This window comes from Heloderma suspectum, chromosome 2 (genome assembly GCF_057233095.1).
Source record: "Heloderma suspectum isolate Gila_16-S chromosome 2, 16-S_ref, whole genome shotgun sequence".
Classification (NCBI taxonomy): domain Eukaryota; kingdom Metazoa; phylum Chordata; class Lepidosauria; order Squamata; family Helodermatidae; genus Heloderma; species Heloderma suspectum.
The window spans coordinates 343957906-343970862 of NC_139459.1; the positions used below are offsets into that span (position 1 = coordinate 343957906).

Below are 12957 nucleotides of genomic sequence, written 5' to 3' on the forward strand. Positions count from 1 at the left end.
TAATGCCTGCTTACTTGGGAGTAAGCTCTATTGAAAGTGGGACTTGCTTCCAAGTAGGCATGCACAAGAGAAAGAAAGAAAGAAAGAGAGAGAGAGAGAGAGAGAGAGAGAAAGAAAGAAAGAAAGAAAGAAAGAAAGAAAGAAAGCCATTTGATTCCTCCACCCCCTCTTTGGCTTGTAGTTCAGATCTGCTAGGTAGGGAAAGGTATCCTGTCACTCTGTGTAAAGATTGATAATCTCTGGATGTCACATGTTAGATCAGAATTACCTCCTTCTTGCAGATCCATTTAAATTGATCAGTGCACATTTCAGGAAAAAAATCATCAACTTTAAGAGCCCTACATCTCTTTCCTGCTGGCAAGGTAGGTACAAAGAAAAGAGAACATCTCTTAGGTGTCATTTTTCCACCAGGGGTGGGCGGATGTCAGTCTTATCTAGTCCTCTTTTATTTTTACTAGCATCCTCCATGGCACCTGATGGCAGCAGGCTAGCTTAGGGGCCATGATGAAATCAGTTGGGGGATAGGGTTCAGCACTTTGAATAGCTCCTTTAGAGTTCTGGCTCGTTCTGACTAAAGCCCAGGGTGAATTCACTACTCCACTGAAATAGGAGCCGCCAGCCTCCACTGGTGGCTTCAGTGCAGCAAATTTCCATTCCCTCGTGGTAATGTCGAGCTCACCTGTTCACATCACTCCTCTAACCACAGACATACGGAACCAGTTTGCATGGCACGCTGGGCTCACTGTGGGTTATTTAACCCCTGATGAGCCGCAGTGCATGCTGGGCACCATTTTGAATATGCAGTCCCAGCATATGCCAACCCATCTGTCAGGGGCTATTCATGGGTTAAACAACCCTTGCATAACCCTTAGTTTGTTGTAGGGTTATGCAAAGGCTCTTTAACCCTCAAATAACCCCTGATGGCTGGGTTCGCATGACACACTGCAACTCTCTCAGGGTTGCATATTCAAAATGGTGCCTGGCACACACTGTAGCTCATCGGGGGTTAAATAACCCACAGTGGGCCCAGCAAGTCACCTGAAGCAGGCCATTTTCGTTGTCAGTGGCACTCTCAAGATTATGCTGCACTGGTGGGAAATCTGCCTATTTTGTTAAGGAAGACTTATTTGATGAACTGGGGTAGATATTACAGCAAGGGAATTGGAAATTAGCACATGGAAGGAACTGCTATTTGGTTAACGGAACATGTAACCTAGTCCTCAGTCTGGATGCAAACACAAACTGCGAACATCTCCTTATGGAGGCTTGGCTCACACTGTGGAACCCTTCACAACCTGAATGCATGTATATCAGGACATCATGATTGCATCATCAGGCAATGAGTATATGAAACAGCCAGGCAGTCATCACAGAGAAAAGCCTAGCATCAGCTTTTGTGTCACCAATTTCCCAAATGCAACACTTCCTACAGAGACAGGTGATATCTGTCTGAGTTAGTCAGGACTCACACTGAAAGCAGGTATCCCACAAAATTCTGCCCTAATGGGCATTCACACGCTTGCTGAGGTGCGAGCATTTTTGGAATGAAACTGGCAACGCATAATCCACTCATGCAAGAGAAAAATGGGCATTCCTGTACCAATTGTCACTCAACCTGATCAGCAGTTATCTGCCCAGAGAACTTTTGTCATTGGGCAAACTAAAAAGATGACAAATAAATACTGAACTGGAGAATTCATGGTTGAATCCATCATGTAGTAAGTTTTGCCTTCCCCACTAGCCGGGGGACCAGCCCTACCATTAGGCAAAGTGAGATGGCCACCTCAGGCAGCAATCTTCAGGTGTTATGAAAAGGCAGCAAATGGACAGTTATTTAATTTGTTGTTCTTGTATTTTTACTGCCATGGCTGGGGAGAGGGGCTTGTGGGATTTTCTGCCTCATGCACCAAAGTAACTTGGTTGGCTTTGGGGGCTATGGCTTGGGTGGGAGCCATTCATTGCTCCACCTCAGGCAGCAGAATGTCTCGGACTAGCCCTGCGTGACTACCTGCCACCAATAAGGCAGGGAAACTCTCTGCTAGATTCATGCAGTGAGTTCTATTGAATGTCATGGCGGGGGGGGGGTCACCCTGGGGTACTGATCCACCCCCATTGTAAATGTGGCATTGTATCTATATGCATGCAGCTGCATATGCATGCATGCATGAATCAGCCCGTGCTCTGAACATCAAACCCAGGAGTTGTGAAAGCATTCATAATTCCAACTATTCTAGTATGGGTTATAATTCACTTTGTTAAACTTAATGTTGCAGTTTAATGTTATTAAAAGTATTCAGGCACATATAAGAGAGAACACAGAAACATACAAGGTTTGATCTAATAATGAACCATCTACCCAGGTCCAGTTCTGTGGTGGGGAGGTAAAGTTTAGCCCAACCCAAAAGCAATATGTCCCTCAAATGCTATTCTGTATGAATTCCTGCCGGTTTAGAAGGGAGCGGTAATTCCTGCTGCTTTACAAACTAAGAAATGTAAACTTTCCCCAGAGTCTCTGCCCCTTAACATTAATCCTGTGCATATTCTGCAACCCCCAACAACCCAAACCTACCCTCAGAGTAGACTGGTTATTGTTGTTGGGAAACACAGTCACCCTGATCCAGCCAGGGGCCATAGCTATATGTAAGCTTGATCGAGAACCACCTGTGCAAACAGGAGATGCTCAGCTCCTTCCCCTTCCCACTCCAAGGACTGGAGCAGCACACGCAAAACTCTGTTCTGAAAAGCTGGAATCCTGCCAGTGATCTGTTCAGGACATGGAGATGAGGGAGGACTGAATCCACTGTCAAGCCCCTCACCCCCAGTTACTCTTGCCCAGTAAACGTCCTTGGTTTACTAAATTTCCACCCTTAACACTGAGGCTGAAATTTAAAAACAAATGTTCAGGTTGTAATCTGAGCCACGACAGGCACTTTGCAACTACACCACCTGCTTTACCCTCCTCTGCTGGTTTCCAAGCCATATTGATCTGGTTCGCATGGCACGACAACCCATGGGCTAAAGAACCCATGGGCTGACATGCACGAGTGGAAGAGAGCGGATGCACTGTCTCCTGCACGCCCACCACTCCTGCTTTTATTTAGCAAGCCACAATCGTCTCCTTTGTAGGTCGCTTAGTGTGTCATCCAGACCTGGAGTGCTGGCTTGCTTAGGGGCTAAATAACCCAGCCGTTAACCATGGTTTGTTGCTGGGTTAACCTCTGGTTTGCTTAGCTCCTAAACAACCCAGGGCTCCGGGTTCGGATGAGATGACAAGCAAGCTATGAACCAGTCAATCGTGGGTTGCTAAGTAAAAGCAGAAGTGGTGGGCATGCTGCAGGCAGTGCATCCACTCTCTCCTGCTTGTCCCCAACAGCCCATGGGCTGACATGTCACGCAAAATGTCCCACTGTGTCTCTTACCTTTTCTTCTGAGTCCTGAATCGCCAGCATCTGGGCTCCCTTGCTGGAGCAGTCATCCAGAGCATCAATCCACTTCTTTGTCACCTTAGAAAACCAGTAGCACTTTCCCTTTTGTGGCACCCAATCCGCTGAACACAGATTACACCCAGGGCTCACTACAAGAGAAACGGGTTTTCCTACATTAGGTTATTCTAATTCATCTGATATGTTGAGCCCAGCTCTTTACACTGGAAGCTTGCCTGCTTTCTGGGCAATCTGTCTCTCCTTTTCTTTTTCTCTCTGTTCTGTACAAGCTCATCAACCTTTGGCTCCATTGCTCTTACTCTCATAAGAACATAGGAACCTGCCTTATAGGGCTTTTCTACATGATGCATTTATTGTGCAGTTGTCATTCCCTATTCATGGTTGCTTACAGGTTCTTTAGACAACATTGCAACCCTCCAATTTTGCTTCTGTGTCTAACAAGCATTTTTGGTGAGTTTTTTTAGAGCAGGGAAAATGCAGCATTTAATTGTGAAAATGAAAGAAACGTTTTTCACTTGTATATTTGTGCTGTTTCGCTATACCACAGTGCCACCTGGAGGTTATGTACAGAAAAGCAGGAAAGGAAACTCTTCATATAGTGCTTGGAGCTCAATTCTGCTGCGAAACTGAAAGTAGATACAGCGGATTAACAGCCTCATGTAGAAAAGCTCATGCTGAATTAGACCCTGGGTCCATCTAGGTCTGTATTATCGACACTGACTGGAAGTGGCTCTCCAGGGTTTCTGGAAGGATTCTTTCCTTGCCTTACTTGGAGATGCCGGGGATTGAACCTGGGACCTTCTGCATGCAAAGCAGGGGCTCTACCACTGAGTTATGGCCCCTCCCCTCAAACTCCCCTCTCTGTTTCTTCTGTCATGGTATTCCCTATAGACAAAATCAATTTCTCTTTGTCAGATTCATAGTTCTCTTTGTGTACCTTACTGAACACCCAGTTCTTTAGCAAAGCTTTTCCTGAACTTTTCCTTGCTTCTACTTCCATTAATTGATATATAAAACCTGTAGAGGGACATAGAAGACAAAAAGAGGACTAGTCCCAATTTTTGATCCTGAAGATCAATTCCAGCTCCTCTCTTTGTAATGCTTTTGACAGACATACTAAAAAGCAAATCAAATGCTGATCGAGTAGTCTGTCTTGCCCCTCTGATACGCTTTATGCCAGTTGATTGTCTTACAGTATTTCTTTTGTAAAGCACCACTCACACGTTCATCCAATTCAACCATTGCTCAAGACCTTGATTTAAAAAAATACTAATTCTTTTAGGGCGCAATCCTATGGGGATAGTCGGCTGCCTCCGAACTCAGAGGCGGGGGCTGGGGGAGCGTGGAGGGGATCTTCTCCTCCATGCTCCAGCTGCCCTGCATTTGCGGCTAGATGGCAGATTTTGGCTGTCTAGCTGGTGTACCTTGAAGCAGGTGGGAGGGAGGCTGGATCGCGCATAGGAAGCGTTGTAATGGCGCTTCCGCTGCTCCCGCCCTACCCCCATGAACGCCCCCTTTCCCCCCACTTCGCACTGCTCTTATGAGCGCGGAGCCAGGGACAAACCACGCTGCCTATGAGGCAGTGGGGGAGGGGGAGGGGAGGCGGTTTTCCAGGAACCGACCTCAGAGCGCTGGCTCCAACCTCGATTCCCAGAGAATGAACAATCCTATGGCCATCTAGCCACTGTACAGCGGCCATAGGATTGGATCCTTAAGGATGCTTCCAGATGAGGCTTTTATAGTGCCGTCACTCTGCCTCATTCACAGAAGCTGATGAGGAGTCCAGATGTTGTTAACTTCCACTTGAAATCTTCCCATGATTCCCCACTGCTTCTCCCATATTTTTTTTACCGCAAAAAAATATGTTAAGGGGGAAAAAGATGGAATGCCTTCTGATTTATAGCACTAGGAGCACTTCAAAATTCAAAAACTGTTCCCAGGGATGGAGGGGGTTGTGACATTATAAGCCCTAGCCAGTCAGCAGAATACAAAGCCAGATGTTGCCTCCAACAGGAAGAGCCAGTTTCCCCACAAATTTGATGCTAGGAAGAAGATGGCACGTGAGCATGAAACGTGGTGGTGGTGCTTCTACAGTGGCTGCACCTTGAGTTAAAATATGTGCTTTTGGATGGATCCTAGTAGTTATATTTCTCTCTCACCACAAGTGGGAGCAGTTCCAAAGGCGATCAAATGGTAAAGTTTTGATTTTGAAATAAGTAAAAAGCAAATGTCAAAAATAAGCTTTAGCTAGTAAAAAAATTATTATTATCATCATCATCATTTCTATACTCCCCAATAGCCAGAGCTCCCTGGGTGGCTTACAAAAGTGTAAAACTTTAAAAACACAATATAAACCATAATATAAAAACTATTTGCATACAAAAACAATTTAAAACCATCAAGAATAAAAATCCCTGGATTGGTTTATACCTTACCATACACTCTCAAATGCCTGAGGGTAGAGGTACATTTCAACCTGGTGCCAAAGTGTTGGTGCCAGGGGTGTTGCTAGGTTCTTAAAAGATCTGAGGCACAGGCCCATAACACAAATTTGCACATATATCCGCATCTAAGCACACGTCTAATATGTGTGTGTGTGTGTGTGGTGTGTGCATGTGGTGTGTGCTTGTGTGTGTATATAGATTTACATACGTACATACATGAGAAGTGTGCACTGACCCCCCCCCCCACTTCAACTCAGACCCCGATTCAGCGTTTTGGAGAACATCCCGCTTCTGCTTGGGCCAATTTGTAGTCGGACCACTTCAGCTCAGCACCAAACCTGAGTCAGTGGTTGGAAAAATGAGTCTTTATGCTTCTTGTTGACTACTATGGGAAATTAGGGGGAAAAATGTAACTTTTTTCTCTTGGTCAGAACTGGATGATAATTTCAGGCATAGTAGCCCCCTGGAAGGGGATTACACCTGCCCAATGTCAGAAGAAAAAAAAATAGGTGCAGGATTTATATTTTTGATTTTCTTTTAAAGGGAATTGCCAATAACATTTTAATTCCTTGGAAGAATTGGATAAAAATTTCAGGATTCATTGCCCCATCAGAGGAGATCATGTCTGCCAAATTACGGAATGATAACCAGAAGGGTTTTTGTGCAAGGGTGGCCTCGATATTTTGAGTTCTCCAAAAGAGGACATACTTATCTCCCTATGTTCCTTGTGGACCATTGTTCTGAAAATTACAGACAGCTTAGAGTTGTCCCTAAGTAAGAAACCAGCAAAGTTTCAGAAAGATAGGTGCAGCAGTTCATGTGGAAGGGGAGTTCTCCAATTTGGGGGATGGAGTGATTTGCTTTCCCTTCCATTCACCCCTTCCCCAACAGTTTTTGGGTAAATTTGTATGCAAATATACAGCTCATTAGTGGTGTCCCCCCAGGCAAGAAACCTGCAAAGTTTCTGAAGGATATACATGCGTGCAAATTTAGAAGTACTAGAATGTATTTACACTTCACCAATATTAGCAGCAGGGGAACATGGGTGGGAAGGTGCAATTGCACTCATGTCCTGCTTGTGGGTTTCCTATGGGCATCTGGTTGGCCACTGTGTGAACAGAATGCTGGACTAGATGGACCTTGGTCTGATGCAGCGCAGCTCTTCTTATGTTCTTAAATATAGAGTGCCTCTGAGTGTGTGCAGAATGTTTTTCTTTCACCACAGAGCACTTACATTCTCCCCCTACCAATTCTATTCCCCTCCATGCAACCATCCCTCCTCATCCTACCATCCTCCAGCAACTCTTAATCAAAACAGATGTCTTGATTTGTGCAACTCCTTTCAATGCACAAGCTCTTATTGTATCTTCCTCCCCATAACTTCATTCATGCCAAGACTTCACCAGGATTCAGCCAATGAGTCTGTTTTCAAAACTAGGGCTAAGTTATGGAGAAACTCTGAGCATGTACTAAGTGCCTTTCCCTCACCACTGAAGGTAGAATTCATAAACCCCAAACCCACAAAAGACAAAACATGCATAAGACTGAGCTGAAAGGGTAGTCAGTTCATTAGACAGAATTGGGTAGGCACTGTATTAAGCTTGCAGTACCATGCTCACAACTCAGGACTTATTTCTGAGTAAACAGAGCATCAAGGTGCAAACCTCCCTGCAAAAGTAACTTCTGCTGGAATCCTATGCACACTTTCCTGAGGGTAAGCCTCATTAAACATAATGGGACTTCTCAGTAGGCATACATAGGATTGCATAAATTAGCAATATTTATCTCCCCTCCACTTAAAAAACAAACCAAAAACTCCTTTTTTTTTCATTAAAACTTTCTGTTCATAGGAACATAGGAAGCTGCCTTATGCTGATGGACCCTGGGTCCATCTAGCCCAGTACTATTGACACTGCCTGGCAGCAGCAGCTTTCCAAAGTTTCAGGCGGGATTCTTTTGTAGCCCTACCTGGAGACGCTGGGGATTGAACCTGGGGCCTTCTGCAAGCCAAGCATGTGCTGTGCCACTGAGCTACAGCCCTTCCTATTGCTGGATTATGGCAACTGACAAACAAAAGAGCCCCAGATTTGTTTCTCTGTGACCATGTGAACCCACTCTTCTCAAAGACTTGAGTGAGGAGGAGGAAAAAAACAACCCTCTTGTCTGTTTGTATAAAGTCAAATCCAGTACAGAAATTCTCTTGCCCACTGAAGAGAATTCTCTTTAAGAATTCCCCAAGATATGCTCTGGGTGGAATAAAGAAGAGAGAAAGAAAGAGAGAAAGAAAGAACGAACGAACGAACAGGGGAGGAGAGGGGAGAAGAAAAGAAGCTAAAGAAGTCCTACAGCTATTTAGGAGAAATTAAAGTGGAGGGAGAGAAAGAAGTTTGTGGAGGCTGATTGGATCCTTTGCTGTACTGAAGCTACTAAACTTCTGCAGAAGCCAAAGGTTCCAGTTTGGGGCAGTAAAATCAGATGCGGTGTGAAATACCTGTATTTCACTGTATGGAGCTCTTTCTTCCCTTCCTTCTCCAAAATTTTATTGCAGGTAGGGATGGCAGAGAAGTCCGCCACGGACTCTAATGAGCACCCCGGAGCCCATGGTGGAACGGACTACTTCCCCCCCCCCAGCCACCCCCTCGAAATCCTCCCTGGAGGGACCCTACCTGCTGCCGTCCAGTCTGTCCGGGTCCATCCTCTGCTGTCCATCCGCTGTCCTGGACTGTGGATGCAAATGGCATCCAGCGTAGCCAATGCCATTTGCGTCTCTGCGCTTTTCGGTGATAGGCTACGTAAATATTTTGCCACTTTTACAAAAAGTGTTTGCAGGTGTGTATTTTTTAAATAAAGGCTGAGCATATAAACACATATACATGTGTCACTAAACAAATTTAAAAATAAGACCGGCAGCCCATCTGAAACATTGGGGTGTGGGTAAAGGCAAGACTGGCATCTGAAAGAGCATTTGACTTGCTGGTGCCTGCCAATAAATGTACAAATAGTGGTATTATGAGCCTGTTCAAACGTCATGCTAAGCCATGATGGTTAGGACTTTTGAGCTAAACATGATGGCTTAGCGTGATGTCTGAACAGGGGTCAGACCCAATGATGGTGGTTTATTAACCATGCACAAATGATGCTCACTAACCATCTGCTGGAAGATGGTTAGCAGAGCTAACCATGGCGTAACATGACATCTGAACAGGCCCCCGAGGTCAACGGAGCCATTCCATAGAGCTCCGCAGCAAGAGCAGCCAAAAACGGCCGTTACAGGAATGAGGCTGCTTATGGCTGTTGGCAGCCATTTTCTTCTTTCTTTCTGATTCCATTACAGAAATAAGTAAAAAATAAATAAAAATGGCAGAAAATTGTGCAAAAATCACCATATCGCTAAAATGCATGTTTGTGTAAAATCTCCATATATCGCTAAAATGTGCATTATCCCTGTATATCCCTAAAACACACATTTGCACATCTGCACATGTGCTTAAAATTGCTATATCAATACGGCAATTTTGTGCACATGAGCATATGCGCAAACGCACATTTTAGTGATATGGCAATTTTTGAAAAATTTCCTGCTGGAAGCAGAAAGATAGAAAGAAGAAAATGGCCACCAACAGCCATCAGCAGCCCCACTTCTGTAATGGCTGTGTGAGCTGCTGAGGCTTCTGGAATGCGTGCCGGTGTAGTTGGAGGACTGCAGGAGGGAGGGTGCTTAGAGAGTGGTTAGGCTAACCATGCTGTGGGCCATGGTTAATTGCACGTGTAGAAGGAGCTCTCGCAGTGGTTAGCACTAACCACCCTGCAGCATGGTTAGCCTAACCACCCTTCCCCAATGTGCGTCTGAACAGGGTCAAAGAATCCACTGTGACTTCAGTTTAAACATTATCTCCACTTGCATCCTTATGCAACTTGTTTCTTAATAGACGGCATATAGGAACTTACCAAAGATACTCCGCATGATCACAGCCAATCCAAGAATGATACAAGCTGCCCCTAATACAACTAGTGAGATTTTGTACAACTGGAACTCGTGCACATACCTGAAAGAATTTTAAGTAAGGTGAATAGGTTTTATATTTCATTAATTTTAATCCTTGGCATTTGTTTTATGCATCATATATATGAAATCTGTAGAAAACTAAACTGCTTTTGAAATCATATCAGGATTATTAAATTTTCAATGGGGCATCCAAACAATCACTTTCATGACCTGAATCAAGAGCAATCTCTTACAGCGCAAGGAAATACCCTCGATCTGTAAGATATGAGGATCTTCAGAAGAGAATAATTCTCTTCTCTTACAAATGCTGTGATGGTGTTTATCACCACAACTATCTCACTCTGACTGGCACGGTCAGGAGATCTGGACTGACTAGCCTCACGTCCTAACAACAAAAAGGCAAGGCATGCTCCAGATCATGTGCCAGATATAGTTATTCTTCAGGAATAGTCATGGCCATCGTAGGCCCTACCTACCCATTAGGTGGGACGAGGTGATTTCATAATAATACAAGAACAGGTCTGTATTTGAAATTGTGTACTGAAATTGTTTTCAGCTATTTAAATTGTTTTAAATTTTGTATGTTAAAATTTGTTAGAGTATGTTCTATTATAATGTTGTATTATGCAATGTTGTGGTTTCTATTTTTTGTGTGAATTGTTGTGAACTGCCCAGAGAGCCTTGGCTATTGGGCGCTATAGAGATAGATAGATAGATAGATAGATAGATAGATAGATAGATAGATAGCCTCAAGCAGCACATTCCAGGGGTATTACATTTTCAGTTGTGTTGCTGCTGCTATATTTTTGCCATAATTGGGACACATGCATGCACCATTTGGATTGTCTTCCTCAACCTGGTGCCCTTCAGATGTGTTGGACCTTAGCCCTCATCATCTCTACCCAGTATGGAGATGATGGGAGTTGTAGTCCAACACATCTGGAGGGCACCAGCTTGGGGAAAGCAGCACAGAAAGGTCTTGAGTTGTCTGTCACCTGTATCTTGGTTTGTAAGGTAAAGGAGAAAGGTATACAAATATGTTAAATGTACTGCCCTCTGTCAAGAATTAGATTTAAATCCAATGTGTTCCTTTTTATTTGTTTGTTTGTGTGTTTTCTCTCTTTCTGTTGGCTTGCTTAATTGTGTTTTGGAAAACTAATAAAATCTTTAAATAATAAAAAATACAATGTTGCTTCTTGGTCATTTGAAAAACCCTTCACTGGCCTTTATTAAAAAAACACAACTACAAAGCCCAAATGATATGCAATGAAAGCAGAAATCCCCAAAAGACAATAAAACCCATACCTCGAGTCCTCCTCACTTGTGAAGAAAGCTGGCTTAATTTCATATATCCCTCTTCATTCCCCATAGCTCCAAATGGTTATGTTTCAAGAATGAATGCACCTGCCTGCATGTTTGGTTTAGCCTTTGTCTTCAACCTGGCGCTTAGGGCTGCAAAGGAAATGTGAACGCTTTTCCTGAGAACCGTGAAACCACAGGCAAAGGCTTTAAAATTAAAAGTGACCTTTCTAGATCACAATCTAGCGCAGTATAGCAGGCGAGAACAGCAGCAGACCATCTCCCGGTCTAGCACTAGAGTTTCAGCTTACACATGGGTTGTCCCAATTATCATTTCAACAGAGACACTGATCTGCGCGGACACGCATTGCTTGCTCCCGCTCTTGAAATAAATGGGGCAGCCCTGCATGCAAGAGCTCCTTAGGTGCATCAAAGAACATGGGAGGCTGTTCAAGGTGGTACAAAGGCTGGTAAGCATCCAAAATGGACCCCCAAAGGTGAGAAAATGCCTCAGGATGCAAAGATTTTATTTGTGGAAAGCTCAACTTGTCCCCCCCTTTGAACTGCTAAGGCCTTCTGTAAGGGGCACTAATAACAACAACAACAACAACAACGATAATATAGATTGGAGACATCAGCTGATGCAGAGTAACATAGCCTATTTCCTGACAGCTACGAGGAGGCAGGAACATAGCCAGGTGGGTATAACGGCCAGTGAAGTGCCTGTCGGTCAGTTCACCACCCCCTTTGCCACCGAGTAGGCGTTCAAATGAGCTCTAGCCTGTGTTCATTCGGACTCATTCCGAGTTTTCTGCCAACATCACCCTAGGCGACCTCCCCCGCATTTCATTGCCTACATCCCCCTGAAAAACCAGGGGGCTCGTTGGGCTCCACTCTGTTAACAAATCACCCAGAAGCCATGGGCTGTTTTAGGGTTGTGGGTGGTTTGTTAACCATGCCAACAACCCCCCGTACCAATAGGTAACATAGCCTATTTCCTGACAGCTACGAGGAGGCAGGAACATAGTCAGGTGGGTATAACAGCCAGTGAACTGCCTGTCAGTCAGACCTGTAGCCAGAGGAAAACAAGAACAGGACTCCTGTATCTTTAATACTTATGCAAAAGTGGGAATTTCAGCTTTTACATCTTTTTCATGCCTGCCTGATAAGTTTACCTGGCAAAATTCTTCCTTCCACACAAGAGTACAGCACTGGAGCGCTTTCCTCTTTTGCTTCTGGCCACTGTATCCAGATCCAATTCAAGGCACTGCTTTTTACTTTTTAAAAGCCTTTCATAGGCAGGGCCCTGTATCATAATGAGCCCCCCCCTGCCCGTACAGTCCTTCTGTCAATTAACATAATCAGGTGGGGCCCTGCTCAGAACTCCACCCATTTAAAAGTTGGAATTGTTCTCCTGCCCTGAGCTTTTGGGACAGATTGTTAATCCATGTATGTGAATGAATAGATGTGCATATGGCAAACATCCGCTGGGTGTCAGCACTCCACTGTTTCCAGCTCTCTGTTGGTAATGCAGCAAAAGGAGCTGCTGCCTGCCGCTGCTGCAAATTTCCACTGGGTGTCCATGTATCATGTTGCACTCGACTCCTTCCTACTAATGAGAAGAAAATGAAATGCGCCTTGCTGAATCAGACCAAAGATCCATCCAGCTCAAGAATTTGTCTCTGATAATGGCAAACCAACTAAGATTGTCAATCCACCCAAGAAAAACCCCATTGTGGTGTGCTGCGAGGCCTTTAGCATGAGA

General features: G+C 44.5%; 1 long non-coding RNA gene across 1 annotated transcript in view; it reads left to right on the top strand.

Annotated features, from left to right (window-relative positions):
- The window catches only part of LOC146355305 (uncharacterized), a 219033-nt gene extending 208011 nt beyond the window's left edge, over positions 1-11022 (top strand). The window contains exon 5 of the long non-coding RNA XR_014788618.1: positions 282-11022. This is a non-coding gene — a long non-coding RNA (uncharacterized LOC146355305). The remainder of the gene's footprint in view (positions 1-281) is intronic.
- The last annotated feature ends 1935 nt before the right edge of the window (positions 11023-12957 follow it).